Consider the following 15316-nt stretch of genomic DNA (forward strand, 5'->3'; position numbering starts at 1 on the left):
TTGATGCTTTTGAACTGTGGTGTTGGAGAAGACTCTTGAGAGTCTCTTGGACTGCAAGGAGATCCAACCAGTCCATTCCAAAGGAGATCAGTCCTGGGTGTTCTTTGGAAGGAATGATGCTGAAGCTGAAACTCCAGTCCTTTAGCCACCTCATGCGAAGAGTTGACTCATTGGAAAAGACTCTGATGCTGGGAGGGATTGGGGGCAGGAGGAGAAGGGGATGGCAGAGGATGAGATGGCTGGATGGCATCGTGGACTCAATGGACATGAGTTTGAGTGAACTCCGGATGTTGGTGATGGACAGGGAGGCCTGGTGTGCTGCAATTCATGGGGTCACAAAGAGTCGGACACGACTGAGCGACTGAACGAACTGAACTATATGTGGCAGAGAGGTTACATAGGGTATTGACCACAAAAAGACCCCTTGACCTCATAAGTCACATTTGAGAAAGCTGTTTGAATGAACTACAATGCATAAAACATAGCTTTAGATAGTAAGAATGAGGTAGCTGGTCAAGAACAGCTCACTTTATGGGGGCAGAAAAAAGAAGGAGGAGGTTGTTTCAGTATAGCTTTGAGGCAGAAATCTTATTCTTTTCACATAAATCCTTTAGTTTAAAGATTTAGAGAGATAGTGTAAAAATTATTTATTGAGCACATACTATGTATCTGACACTGTTTTCGGCACTAGAGACACAGTGATGAGAAAATACGCAAAGATCTTTGCTTACTGTGATTTTCACTCTAGTGGGAAGAGACAGGAAATAAAATAAGCAAAGTATGTCATTTGTTAGATACTGGTATGTGCTTATAGAGGAGAAATATTCTCAAGGAACATTCAGTCTTTTGAGGAGGAGAAATATCTCTCCCTGTAAAGAAAAAGGTAAAAATGTCAAATGAAACCAAAGAGACTACTCTTCAATGGAGAGAACATTAGGAAAATGAAGTCATTTTGTACAAGAAAGTAGCCCTTCACCTACGCTTTTGTTTGCTCTTTTAGCGTGTGTTTGTCAATATTTTGCTGGGCTCCTACCTCTACCACTGTAGTTATACAGGAATTAATGTTGGAAGACTCACTATTGATGTACAATCTTGGTCCCTTAATTATGGATGGTGATATAATTCAGTTACCAGGGTAGTACATTTTCCAATTACACATTCTGTTGTCTTATTAGCTGTCGTACGTCACTTCCACCTACCTATCAACTAGCGTATTTCACTTCATTATGTGCCCACAGTCATCTTTAGTGACAACCGGCCTATCCTGAATTTTTACAACAAGCCCTAAGTTCAAGCAGTGAACAATGTTCCAGTTGCATTTTCAAACAGGCTTATGTATATAATATGATTCAGCAAATCCACATAATAAAATTGATTTCATGCCCCTCTCCATATTTAGATATGGTATATTCCTTTTAACCATTGTTTTCAGAGTAAAATCAAATTTTTCATGATGAGTGGGAGACCCTACATTTGTAGCCTCAAAACATAATGGCTCATATAGTTTCAAAAGCTTGCCCAAAGTCACCCAGCATATTAATGTCTTGATCAGAGTCTTGATAGATGAGTTTTCTAGAGTAGTTAGCTATTTCAGAACCATTAAGGTAGTCCTGGAAAGGGTCTGTGAAAAAAGTCCCTGAGAGAGGAAAGAGCGCCAGTAATGGGATTTTCCCCCCTCTTTTCCTTAACACAGTTCCATAAAGAATGCATGTTTCTTTGATTCTACATTTATATTTAACACATTTTAAAAGGTACAAAATGCCTTTTAAAGATGCTTCTTCTTGTTCCCTTGTGATTAGTTGAGTACCAAAGAGCCATGTACAGATTAGAGAGGCACTCACAGGAAGGAGGGGTAGGCTATTGACAGAGACTCCCCTGGAGCAGGAGCCCTGTGAAGGGGAAGTTCGTGGACTTGGAAACTCTTGCACCACCTGCTGGTAATTTAGGAAAGCAATTAAATGCCAGACGTGGACTGACGCACTTGCTGTGGCATTTGGGAGCAACCACACTCTTTGGGTATCATTTTATCATCAGAGTCTGGAGGGCTGACAGATGCTGAGCCTGTGCTTAAACTTATGGAAAACTTAGTTTTGGCATCTCACACCCCTGGAAAACTGGCTGGTTTTAAAAAGAACCTTTTCTCCTCTTTCCCTCAATCCACTCTAACAGAACCTCAGCCTGGGGAGGACTTCAGTCTCTTTGGATGCCTCTCTTCACTCCACTCCAACTCTGCCTCCTTGGGCAGGTTCCTAAGTGGCCTCTTTCTTCTCCAGCCCTTGGAGCTCTTTCCCAGAGAATAATGTCTACTTTGTCATTTCTTGAAAGTACCCTGAGACATTTGATACTTGCAGAGACTTAAGAGATCAGGGATTTCTGTGGTCCACAAATCATGGAAGGGGAAGGTCTAGAGAAAGCAAGAATCAGTGCAAGCTAGAAGAGGAGCTTTTCTCCTTGTATCCAGGATACCCTGAGCTGCACCACTCCCGGGCTTAGTGAACATCCAGCCGTCATTGCTCAGATAAGAGCTACCAGAAGCCACTTAGCATGTGATTGCCACTCAGTGCAACTGACCGTTATTCAGTAACTCTGAAACTTAAAGGATCTAGGTGATTTCTGCAGCCATAGTCCTCAAACCTTATAGTACATAAAAACCACCTGGGGAGCTTGTTAAATGGTTAGATACTCAGGCTTTGTCCCAGAGATCCAGATTTAATAAGTCTGAGCAGGACTCTGGAATTTACACTTCTAACAAGGCCTCCCAATGGTCCTGATGCTCAGACCACAGTTTTAGAAACACTGAGAGCAGCCAGTAGAGTAAGAATTCTCTCATTACTTCCACTTCAAAAAGTATTTCTCCAATTATGTCTTTTGTCCTTTTGTCTCATCCTTTTTGTTGTGGCTGTTCTTTTTTTTTTTTTTGCAAGAAAAGCAGGATTATTATTAGGAAATTTGGAAGAATACAAAGAAAAATTAAATAGCATAATTGGAACTGATACCCAGAGAGAAAACTCATGTTAAACTATTAGCCTTGGTTGTGTATTCTTCAGAAATTTTGTATACACACACATTTTATATATATATATATATATATATATATATATATATATATATATGTAGGAGAAGGGAATGGCAACCCACTCCAGTATTCTTGCCGAGAAAATTCCATGGACAGAGGAGCCTAGAGGGCTACAGTCTATGGGTTCCTAAAGAGTTGGACTGGAGGAGGAAATGGCAATCCACTCCAGTACTCTTGCTTGGAGAATCCCATGGACTACAGTATATGGGGTCACAAGAGTTGGACACAACTGAGCGACTAAGCACAGCACATATATATAATTTATAGGTTGTTTTGTTCACTTATCAATACACCATCATACATCAATACATTTGCATATTGGCAGATCCATACCATCTTCATTATCATTTTAATGGCTGTTCCATTAGCCATATGTATGATTATTTAGTCAGTGCTTTAGTGATGAATGTTTAGCTTTTCCCAAAACTTCTACCCTTATAAACAATCTTTTGATCAACATTCCTGTGTATATGCCTATTTGTTCAAATTTTCATTAGTACAAATTTCTAGTGGTGGAATTGTCAAGCTAAAGGGTAATAGATTTTAAAGCTTTTGATAAGTTTAAAAATGTCCCCCCAAAAATGTATCTTGATTTTCCCTCTTAGTAACACTTTATACAAGTGAGGAAACATATTCTTGCCAACCCAGATATTATAATTAGAAAACTATTACCCATATGTTCTGATATAAAAATATTTTCTTTTTTAATTGTGCATTTATTTGGCTCATAGAGAAGATGAACTTTTTTAACTATATGCTTGCCATTTGAATTTTCTATTTTAGGAATTGCTTATGCCCACTGTATTCTTGCAACGTTTGTCTTATTCTTATTAACTAAGAACTGTTCACATATTAAGTGTATTAACTCTTTATGGCTATGTATTTCAAATATATTTCTTGAAATATGATTTTTAATTATCAATAGTTTGATTTGTTATTATACAGATATTGACTTTTATGAGGTAAAAAAATATATTTTATTTTGGAATTTGTCTTCAACTTCACATGTGGAAAGACTTCTACTTCAAAATTAAATCAATACTGACTTAAATTTTCTTCCAGTATATTTATGGCTTATTTAGTACATAGATCTTTAATCCGTCTTAGATCTAAAGGTTAATTTTATTTTCCAAATTGTCAGTCTGTTGTCCTAACAGCTGTCAATCCCCTCATTTTTATGAGAGAAAAGTTCTGAACAGCAATCTGAATATACACATGCATGATCTGGGAGAAACAGAACAAAATATCTCTTTAGATGGTGCTTCCTTACACGAGCTCATGGAAAAGTTTCTCTTGCAACTGATTTTGAGATTTGCTAAGGTATATGACTTCCAGAAGAAGCTACCAGCCATCCCTTCCCACTATCTGCAGGTCAGTAGGTTTCCAAAGGCTGTTGTATCTCACATCAATCGACACGCAAAGGAGAAGGTAACAAAAGCAACCCAGTATGGTTTAATGCCAAGATTCTGTTTGTGGACTTCAATGCCCTTCCATTCCCTCCCAGTATTTTCCACACTCCTCAACTGCAACATGAGAGTGAAGTGAGCACAGTGTGAGAGCAGATGTGCGTTTTGACCCTGGCTTTGTCACAGTGTGACCACTCATCTCTCTGAATCCTTTGTAAAATGGGTAGGTGTGTGTGTGAGTCTGCTTGGGCTGCCATAACAAGATATCATAGACTGGGTGGCTTAAACAACAGAAGTGTATCTTCCCACAGTTCTGGAGAATAGAAGTTCAAGATCAAGGTACCAACAGAGTTGGTTTCTGCTGAGGTCTGTCTTCCTGGCTTGCAGAAAGCCAGCTTCTTGTTATATCCTCCTTGGGCATTTCCCCTGAGATTGTACCCAGAATGATCTCTGGTGTCTCTTCCTCTTCTTAAGATACTCACACCCAATATTTCATTTGTTACTTAGTCAAGAGGCTAGGAGAATCTTGTTCTAGACATGCTGACACTGACGTGCACACAGATGTTAGGCCACTTGCTAAAGCCCACACAGAAGTCGAGCTGTGGAACAAGGACTAGAATAATGTACAGGATTCCTGGAATTCCAGCAAAGGCTCCTGTCCTCTTGGATTGGATTTCCACCCTTATGGCCTCGTTAACCTTATCTTCCTCCTCAAAGGCCTTATCTCTGAAGACAGTCACATTGGAGTTAAGGCTTCAGTTTATAAATTTTGGGGAGGTTATGATTCAGCCCATAACAGTATAGATAACTAGATCTCCGATAGATGTAAACATTTTGAAAACACTTTTCAAATAAGTGTCAGAAGCTTCAGGAGAAAGATTCTAAAACACAAATTGAATTTCCATTGAAAACAGTCTGGTTTTAGTATGTCAAATATGGCCAGGGCTGTGCTAGAAGCCATCAAGTGTTCAGAAGAAGTGTACAGCACAGTCCCGACCCTTCAACCGCTTAGTCTCTCAATATGGGATGTGACACCAACTTTGAAACAATGAGAGAATAGCACAAAGCCCACTCTGATGAAGGGTAAGATGAGGCTTCAAACAATACACCTGCAAGATACAAGCTGCATCTTTAGGGTTCAAATACTCAAAGTGTGATGAAACTTTGGCCCTGCCCTCAGGACTTCCTACATTCAGAGGCAAAGCGGAAAGATTCATCACATTTCCTCTGAGAAAGTGCCCTTGTTTTAAGTGTTGGCTTCTTCTATTTGGAGGCTGGTAGCCCCTGACCTGTGCTGATGGAATCAAGCTTCAGTCAATGCCCAGACAGAGAGGTCCAGCAGAGTACCACCCAGCACACTTGGCACAGCATCTCAGGGAAGGTTTTCTCTGTAGATTTCAGGAGTCATTGGTATTTGGACCAATAAAAGAAACAGCATCAGGTCTTTCTTTTCAGCAGATCAATGTTATTTTAGAAAATATCAGTATGTGCCAAGAGGACAGTTTCCTGGTTGTCTGAATTAATCAGTCTAACCCGGCCTCTCATTTTTCAGAGAAGGAAGAAGTGAATTTATGGAGACAAGTGTCAGCCTCTTTAAAGACAAGCAGTGGCATTAGTGATCTAAAAGCAGATAATTCCAAACTTGGAACTGGTGAGTAACCAGGAAAATATAGCAGGGGCGGGAGTGGGGCTCACCAGGGCTGCAGGTGCTGTGAATGAGGAGGGCTCCCCACCAAGGCGAACAGAGTAAATCTTTCCCCTTCCCCTCATGACATCCCTTTCCTTCTTTCTGCACCCTCACCCCTTCCTTCAGAAAGCAGGTTGCTAAATACCTGGTTGTAAGCCCCACAAGTGGAGCTACCTGAAGTGGTTTAACCCACTGCAAGTGTTGTAACCAATCACTCAACAATTCCCACGGCTGCTTTTGTAAGAAGCCTCTCTCTTAAGCCTCTGGTTTAAGAATTTAGAGTAATCATGTAAAAATGATACCCCTGTGCTCCATGATCCGCTGAATCTTGCTAATGCCGGATCCCAGAAGAGGGCTTATTAATGGTGAGACGCAGTGCCTCTCTCTCGGCTCGTGTTTCGCATGGATATCCCTTATGGATTCAGCTGTAAACCTCACTGCTGATAAAGGGAGTGTAATGAACCTCCCTGCTCCAGGAAAATGAAATCTAGGGCTGATGGAGAAGTTACCTGCTGTACCTCCTGGCACTGGGGCAGGTGTTCTTTCTGGCTGTGGGAATGAAGGTGCGGGGCCACTTACTCAGACATCTCAGTATTTTCTCTGCCAGGGTGAAAGAGGCTGCATTTAAAGATCACTCTTTGGGACTAGAGAAGTGCTGTGATTTCTTAAATACTTCCATAGCAACTGTTTTTGTCCATTATCTAATGCTACCAAGATGGAGGATGCATCATTTCTGTGTAATTTTAATAAAAATAAAGAAGGCCATGGCATCACCGACTCAATGGACATCAGTTTGAGTAAACTCCAGGAGTTGGTGATGGACAGGGAGGCCTGGCGTGTTGCAGTCCATGGGGTCGCAAAGAGTTGGACACGACTGAGCGATTGAACTGAACTGAACTGGAATCTATGGACGCCATGAACTAGATTGTTCTAGAATATTTGGGGGCTCAGGAATTCTCCCACTTTGTTCTGACAGTGACCACTTGGCAGCTGTTTTCTGTAATAAATTCTGTGGGTTGCGGGGGCGGGGGGGTGGGTGGGACAGTGTAAGATGGAACAGTTGCCCATCTGGGCTCCATCATTCATAGTTCTTCCCCATCCAAAGTCAACAAGAGAAATGACAGCTTCTATCTTTAGATGAGGAACACTTTCTAGCACCCAGATGTAAGACTGGTTGGCATACACTATGATAGAGCCATTTTTGAACTAGAATTTCACACTTGAAACAGCTTGACTCTGTACCTACCAAGCTTTGTATGTGTGTGTGTGCTTTGTCACTCAGTCGTGTCTGACTGTTTGCAACCCCATGGACTATAGCCTGCCAGGCACCTCTGTCCATGGGAATTCTCCAGGCAAGAATACTGGAGTGGGTTGCTATGCCCTCTTCCAAGGGATCTTCCCAACACGGGATCAATCCCAGGTCTCCCCCATTGCAGGTGGATTCTTTACCATCTGAGCCACCAGGGAAGCCTGTATCAAGCTTTATCCTTTCCCAAATACTCACACCCATTTGTCATTTAAACAGTCAATCAAGAGGGTAGGAGAATCCTGTTCTGAAGATGCTGACCTTAAGGCACACACAGATATTAGGCCACTTGCTAAAGCCCACACGGAAGTTGAGCCATGGAACAAAGACTAGAATGATGTACAGGATTCCTGGGCTTCCAGCAAAGGCTGCTTTCAAACATGCCACGTCTGTTAAACTAAGGGTTCCCTTATTAGCTTATGCATTGAAACTGAAAGAAAAAATTGGCTCCCTGAAGAGATTAATGATTTTAACTAGACAGTTCCCAAGAAAAGCATTTTTCTCTGATTTCATAATAGTGCAGGGTGACAGGTGAAACTTCAATCACTTGTCCCAAGTGCCCAAGCAGACGTCCTGGGCTGAAACATCGTTTATGCCTTCTCACAGGAAGTATAGCCCAAGCTGTAGTTACTTTGGGGTACAGTCAAAGTTTTACTTCTGGAAATAATACTTCCAGGTAATTGGCCATCCTGGAAGAATATTTCATTATCTCACAAACCATGGTTCGACAACTGCAATCAAATCCTTGGAATAGGTGCCCTGTCCTGTAGTATAAGGAAGACAAACACTGGAGAACTGAAATCTCAGTTCTGAAGGAACAGCCAGGACCCCTAATTTTCAAATCAGTGTCCCTGCTGGTGTGACTTCCCTAGAATGACACACACATATATATTTACATAAACACCTGCAGGTAACACCGATTGGCACTTTGCCATTAAAACGACTCTTTCAGTGGGTCCCTTTAGATAACCAACCCTGCCTCATTTGAACAGATACTGCCATTTTAAATTTACTTTTCACTTCCACGCATGTGTGCTAAGTCACTTCAGTTGTGTCCAACTCTTTGCGACTGTAGGAACTGTAGCCCACCAGGCTTCTCTGTCCATGGGATTCTCCAGGCAAGAATACTAGAGTGGGTTGCCACTTCCTCCTCTATTAATTTTCACTTACTTAACCTTTTAAAAAAAAGCACCTCATTTTACTCACTGTCTATTGAATAAAGAATTAGTATTATTTTCCTTCCTCCAGCGAACTTCCTTGCACTTTATCGTCAGTAGATTGTAGGCCTTTGTGTTTCTCTGCCAAGATGTCACTGTTGAACAAATCACAGGTCTTAATGCTGCCCAGTTCATGCAGTGATAACTTTTTATTCAGAATTGCTTGAGGTCATCTCAATGGGAGGACTGGGCAGGAATGAGAATTTACCCCCAACTTGAATTAAAATAACTTCCAAGTACTTCCTAGAGCAGGAACAAAGATGAAAGGAACCCCAAATTATGGAAGTGTTTGAAATCGCAAGAAAAGGGTGTCCTTTGAAATAGACTCAGCCACATTTGTTTGCCTTTAAGTCAGATCACCTTAACCAAGGACATTGGGTGGCAGGAACAAATGGTTAATGATTATGGAAGGAACCTGGCCAATTGGCTTTTCTTCCTTTCTCTTTCTTTTACTCATCTTTTTATACTATTATTTTTTTTTAACTTTGTCTAGAATGCCCAGTAGGAGTGCAGACTGGAAGACTGGCTGTCTTTTGAACTGGAGACATCACAGGAAACTGGGGAGGCTCCAAATTGCTAACCTGAGGCCGGAGCAAAACTTTTTTTCGTTGAAGGGACTGCATGTTTTTTTTTGTTTTTTTTTTTCTTTCCTCTCCTTCATCGAATGGCAACCCAAGTCCTGATGGATTGCAACTGTCTTTGTTCCTGCAGCCAAGCCTTATATCTGGCTCACACTCTGCCATGCTCATAACCTCACACTAGAAAGGAGATTACAAAGAGGGGCAAACACCCTAGAGGGCTCCCCTTTATCAGAACCTTCCCTGTCAGTTGGGCTCCTCATTTCCCGAGCCCTCGTGTGATTATTAGTGTACTGACGGAATAAAAATAACCTCATATTCCTACATGAATCATAAATAAAACCCTTTTATTTCATCAAAGAGGTTGGCAGGTTTATAGTCCTTGCAATGCAGGCACGATGTGAATGACATACCTTTAATTTTGCTGACAAGCTCATTGGGGTTCGAATGAAAAAAAAAAGAGTGAAAAGTGGGTGACTTCGGAAATGGTTGTGGGGGAGCTTTTTGGTGAGGATAAATATTTCACCTTGCCACTGTAATCAGGGAACCAACTGATCTTGGTAATGAACTCTTCAATTACAGCACACTTCTGACTCTTAAAAACTGCCTACGCCAACAATACCACAGTGATTATTGTTGGTGTTACAGACAGAAGCAACATGAAGAGCAAGAAAGAAGGGGGAGAGAAGGGAAAGAAAAGAAGTGGTGTGGTGGGAAATGAAAGCCACTAAAAGTTAACAAAACTGGGTCATTAAATTAGAAAAAGCTGTGGAGCTGGCAATAGAAAAGGCATATTTCCCAGCCCCCATTCCTTTCCCTATCCAAACTATCTGCTGATTCCACAAATGCTCCACTTTTTTTTTTATTAATCTAGGCTTGAGCTCTCAAAATCAGAGAACCTCCATTGAGAACCTCCATTGTTTGCATACCCATTTGCCTTTGATTTCTCTGAAGTTTGCCATATAATGTTGTGAAGTCCCTTCTTTTAAAGGACGTGAAGATAAGCACCCATAGCAATGTTCTTGGTGCTGACTTTCCTACAGGTAAATTTCCTGCTTCTTACTTAGAATCAAAGAAAGAAGCACTAGACACTGGGTCCCTAAATTATTGATCTCCAATTTTTCCAGAGCCTCAACAAAGCTTTGGAGATCAGAGTTTTAAGTAGTACAGAAACAAGAGGGCAGAAATGGAAGATTTTTAAAGCTGATTACTGGAAAAGGAAGGAGGCTTCACTTTAGGGTAAGTTCTGTTTGGTGAGTCAGTGCGGGAGACTGAGAACTCAACCTTAAAGGATGAGCTTTTACATGGGCTTGCTTTGGGGCTCCCAATTTAGCTTGGGATGTGTTTTACTTCACACTCTAAATTTTCCTCCATTATATGAGAAATTTTAGCAAGAGTAATAGTTGCTGCCACTGATCTGCAGGCTTCTCCCTATGAAAAATAGGTCAAACTTTGCAAGGCATGAGGCTTTCTTTAAGGCAGCTAAACAAGACAGAAGAGCTGAAGGGGACTAAGAAAGGAAATATGATTTTTCTCTCCTCAACTGAACTACAACCTCATTGAGGACAAGAGCTGTTTTATGCTAATTACATACCTTCCACAGAGCCTAAAATGCTGCATGTCTTGGTTTTCTAGGTAACATAAGACAAAGGACAATGATCACTCAAGAGCCACTGGAGACCAAGGGACTCATTCTACAAAGCTCTTAGACTCAAACTCATGCATCCAGTCAATCCCCAAATCCCCAGTTTATTCTGAGGTGACTTGCTACTTCATGGATCCACTGGGGTTAAAATTTTTGTGGTAACACAGAACTTTTCATCTTAACAATTTTTAAGTTACAGTTCAGTGGTATTAAGTACATTTATAATTTGTACTATCATCACCACCATCCATCTCCAAAACTCTTTCCATCTTGTAAAACTGAAATTCCCTGTCTATTGAATAAAAGCTTCCCATTCCCTCCTCCTGCCAACCACTGGCAACCATCATTCTACTTTCTATGCCTTTGATTTTGGCTACTTTAAGATCTCATATAAGAGAGGAAACATGCAAATTTGTCTTTTTTTGTGACTAGCTTATTTCACTTAGCAGGTCTGTAAATTTCTTTCATGTTGAAGCATATGTCAGAATTCCCTTCCTTTTTTAAGACTGAATAATATTCAATTACATATGCATAAAACATTTTGCTTATCCTTGCTTCCATTGATGGACACTTTGATTGCTTCCACATCTTAGCTATTATTAATGCTGCTATGAACATGTGTGTACAAATATCTACTCAAGGCCCTACTTACAATTCTGTGGGGTGCAAACCCAGAAGTAGAATTGCTGGTTCATATGGTAATTTTATTTTTAAATTTTTGAGGAACTGCTAAACTTTTTTTTTTTCTTCCCCACAGCAACTGTACCATTTTACAATCCTACAAACAGTGTCCAAGGGTTCTAATTTTTTCACATCCTAATCAACACATTTTGTTTTTCTATTTTTTTGATAGTAACCATATGAATATGATTTGGTATCCCTGTGTTTTTTTTAAGATTGTTTTGATGTGGACCATCTTCAAAGTCTTTATTGAATTTATTTTAGTACACAATATTGCTTATTTTTTTATGTTTTGGCCACAGGGCATGTGGGATCTTAGCTCCCTGACCAGGGATCAAACCTGTGCCGCCTGCATTGGAGGGTTAAGATTTAACTACTGAACTGCCAGGGAAGTAGTTTTGATTTGAATTTCCTAATGATTAGTTAGGTTGAGAATCTTTTCATGTGCTTATTAGTCATTTATATATCTTCTTTGGAGAAATGTCTTTGAGTCCTTTGCTCATTTATGAACTGGGCTTTTTTTGTTATTGAGTTTTAGGGATTCTCTTCATATGCTGGATATTACTCTTCATCAGACACATGGTTTGCAAAATTTTCCTCCACTCTGTGGATTTAATTTTTATTCTCCTGATAGTGTTTTGACACACAAAATTCTAAAAGTTTCAGGAAATTCAGTTTGTCTGTTCTTCTTCTGTTGCTTGTGCTTTTCATATCATATGCAAGAAATAATTGCCAAAACCAATGATGTCATGAAATTTTGCCGTGTATTTATATCTAAGACTTTTATAGATTTTTGGTTTTACACTGTAGTTTCTGACCCATTTTGAGTTAATTTTTTATATGGTATTAGATAAGGGTCCAGGTTCATTCCTTTTCATGTGGATTGAGTTTTTCCAGCACATAGATGTTGAAAACTACCTTTTCCCCACTTACTGGTCTTGTAACCCTTTGATCCCTTGATTTTTAAGACAACTTATGTAGACTTCCCTGGTGGCTCAGATGGTAAAGTGTCTGCCTACAATACAGGAGACCTGGATTCAATCCCTGGGTTGGAGAGATCTCTTGGAGAAGGAAATGGCAACCCACTCCAGTATTCTTGCCTGGAAAATCCCATGGATGAAGGAACCTGGTAGGTTATAGTCCATGGGGTCGCAAAGAGTCGGACACAACTGAGCAACTTAACTTTCACTTTCATGTATACATGTAAGTCTGAAAAAATTCATATTAGGAATTTGCTGTTTTGCCAGTATCATAGATGAGGACACTATGGCTGAAAGAGGTTAAATATCATGCCAAAGATGACACAGAAGAGTGTCTCTGAATCAGTATCACAATTAAAAAAAAAAAAAGTTCATCTTGACAAATGGTGATTGAGAGGTCTATTCTACACATCTATAAGGACATATTAATTGTACTTCTAGGCAAGAAGTTGCATGGTAGCCCATAGGTGGAAAATACATCTGTAGTTAACAATTTCAATGAACTACTCATTCTTCTAGCTGGACACACAAGTGCTTACACTGTGGCCAAGAAAACCTGGCCTGTGATAGAATTTCAGGACCTGTTACAGCTGCCATGGGCTCATGCACAAGACTCCCAGGCTATGTGAGAAAACATCAGATGGACTCCAAGAAACTATGCCAAGACACGGACCACATGGGAAAAAGGGTATTCTAACAAACTACCCTGAGAGTGGAAAAAGAAGTAATTGGAACATTAAGGCTTTCTTCCAGAACACAAGTATTTCATCAGGGCCTGCTCTTCCTAGCACATTTATGACCATGAAAAGAATAAAACATTAACTTAAAAAAATTATCTAACTTCACATGCAAAGCCGTATGTGTGTGTGTTTGTGTATTTGTGTTGCTATGAAAACAGATTTTGTTTCATATAGCATAAGGGCACAGTGAAGAAGAATTGGGGATGGAGACTAAAACAGGGGCCCAAGGGATTAATGTACAGCAGATCATCCTTTGACAACCACACATACTCAGAATATCTGAGTACTTTATTATTCACCAGGAAGTGTACTCCATGCTTCATGTGTATAATTACCACTACCCCTTACAACACGTCTATGAGAAGCCCCACCCACTTCCATGACACTATTTCTTCTCTTATGTAAAAGTGGGCAACAAGAGAAAAGGTCATCACTGACCTGAGTTTCTCCTACCTTGCAGAATCAGACTGAACCCCTGGCCTGTCCCAAACATGCCCAGGGATCAGACCTTGATTCTCTGAAATAAGCAGACCACTTCATATTGTGGTTGATTCAATAGCAATTTACAGGTGTTTTTCTGAAGGACCTGGGATTAAGACTTCACTTTCCTCTCATGATTTCTTCTTTTGTACCCCCATCTTTGACTTAAGAGTGTGCTTTGGTCTTCGGAATCTGATCCTGGCTGTGTTTACACTCTGAAGCCTGTGGAGCATAGTATGGCACCCATTAGATCAAAGCAATTAATGAATGCTGTGCTGATTCAAATTGGTTAATTCCATGTCTCCTGACATGGATATTAACTGTCCTCTGTGGGTAACACACTTCAGTCATGCTTTGTGCTCTGGCTTCAGCTTCTGTTTGACCCCCCCTTGTTAAACATGCTGGTGTCCAGGTTCTATACCTGGCTCTTGATATAATAAACCATTTCTAAATCATGATATCAGACAAGTGCCATCTGACAGCCTAGTCCTTGAATCTTGCCTATAATCAACCACTTTCCCTCTCTAGAACCTTACTCTGCTCCTTTAGTTAAGAGTTCACACCAGAATATAAATGTTTTTGATGGGTTGTTGATGAGCATAGTCTCCCTGTTGTTCAATGCAAGAGTCTCTTCTTTAAAAGCTTATATGCACTCTGAAAATACTGTTTTTATGCATATAATGAATATACTGAGAAATGTGTCTCTATTTGAGAGAGAAAGAAAGAAAAAGAAATGGGAAGGATGGGGAAAAAATTGAAGAAACTATAGAGAAAGACAAAATCAGCTCTATTGAATTCTAGATTGCCATCTTGTCAAGATTTTTGCAAGATTCCTCTGCCACTCTTTCAATTTTCATTACTTTCTATTTTCTGTGAATAAGCATAGAAACAGGTTCTAATTTTACCAGAGGCTTCTCATCAAATCAGACTTTTTATTCTCCCTAGGTTGTCCTAGTCACAAAACGTCTCTTTTCAAAGCCTGCATAATATTAGCTAACTCTAGTGGTGTATAGCTTCATGCACCCACAGTGAAGATGCAAATATTATTCTTTAACCTGACTCTAGTTATCTTTCCTCTCAGAGACTGATATTCTTAGTAGCCAGAATCTTCACAGAACCTCTGAGTTTTACAAAAAAACTTCCTTAATCACTGGCTGTGCAGACACCAACTTTTTGAACTCAAAACAAATCATATCTCTCCTCAGTGTTTTAAGGAACCTCAGATGCTTGATACTCCTGTTTCTGATCTGGTATAATGAAGAATTTTCTACATATGAAGGAGATTTGTCTCAAGATGGATTTTCCACTCTCTCTGGAACAATGACAATATAACTGGTCACTACTTCTCACTGGGGCCGCTTGGGATGGCCTAATTGCATTGGAGATAAATGGCAGAAGGTTTTCCCAGAGGACCAGTTTACAAAGAGCAGTTCTATATAAATTCACAAATTTGATGTCATTATCCTCTGTGTCAAAGCATAAACTGAAGGATATGTTTCAGCATCGTAACTTCAAATCTA

At 40.1% G+C, this 15316-nt stretch overlaps 1 long non-coding RNA gene across 3 annotated transcripts; it reads left to right on the forward strand.

Annotated features, from left to right (window-relative positions):
* Positions 1-4698: 4698 nt before the first annotated feature.
* On the forward strand, positions 4699-13353 carry LOC147363265 (uncharacterized). Of its 3 annotated transcripts, none has more exons than XR_015135914.1 (5): positions 4699-6133; positions 9186-10313; positions 10398-10509; positions 10906-11029; positions 13096-13353. It is a non-coding gene; the product is annotated as an uncharacterized LOC147363265 (long non-coding RNA). The 3 variants fall into 3 exon arrangements; XR_015135913.1 differs by lacking the exon at positions 13096-13353 and having other exon boundaries at positions 4699-5923; positions 6035-6133; positions 10906-11243; XR_015135912.1 differs by lacking the exon at positions 13096-13353 and having other exon boundaries at positions 10906-11243.
* Positions 13354-15316: the final 1963 nt, after the last annotated feature.

Source organism: Bos grunniens, chromosome 11 (genome assembly GCF_055505025.1).
Source record: "Bos grunniens cultivar Pamir isolate PY7600 chromosome 11, Bosgru_T2T1.0, whole genome shotgun sequence".
Classification (NCBI taxonomy): domain Eukaryota; kingdom Metazoa; phylum Chordata; class Mammalia; order Artiodactyla; family Bovidae; genus Bos; species Bos grunniens.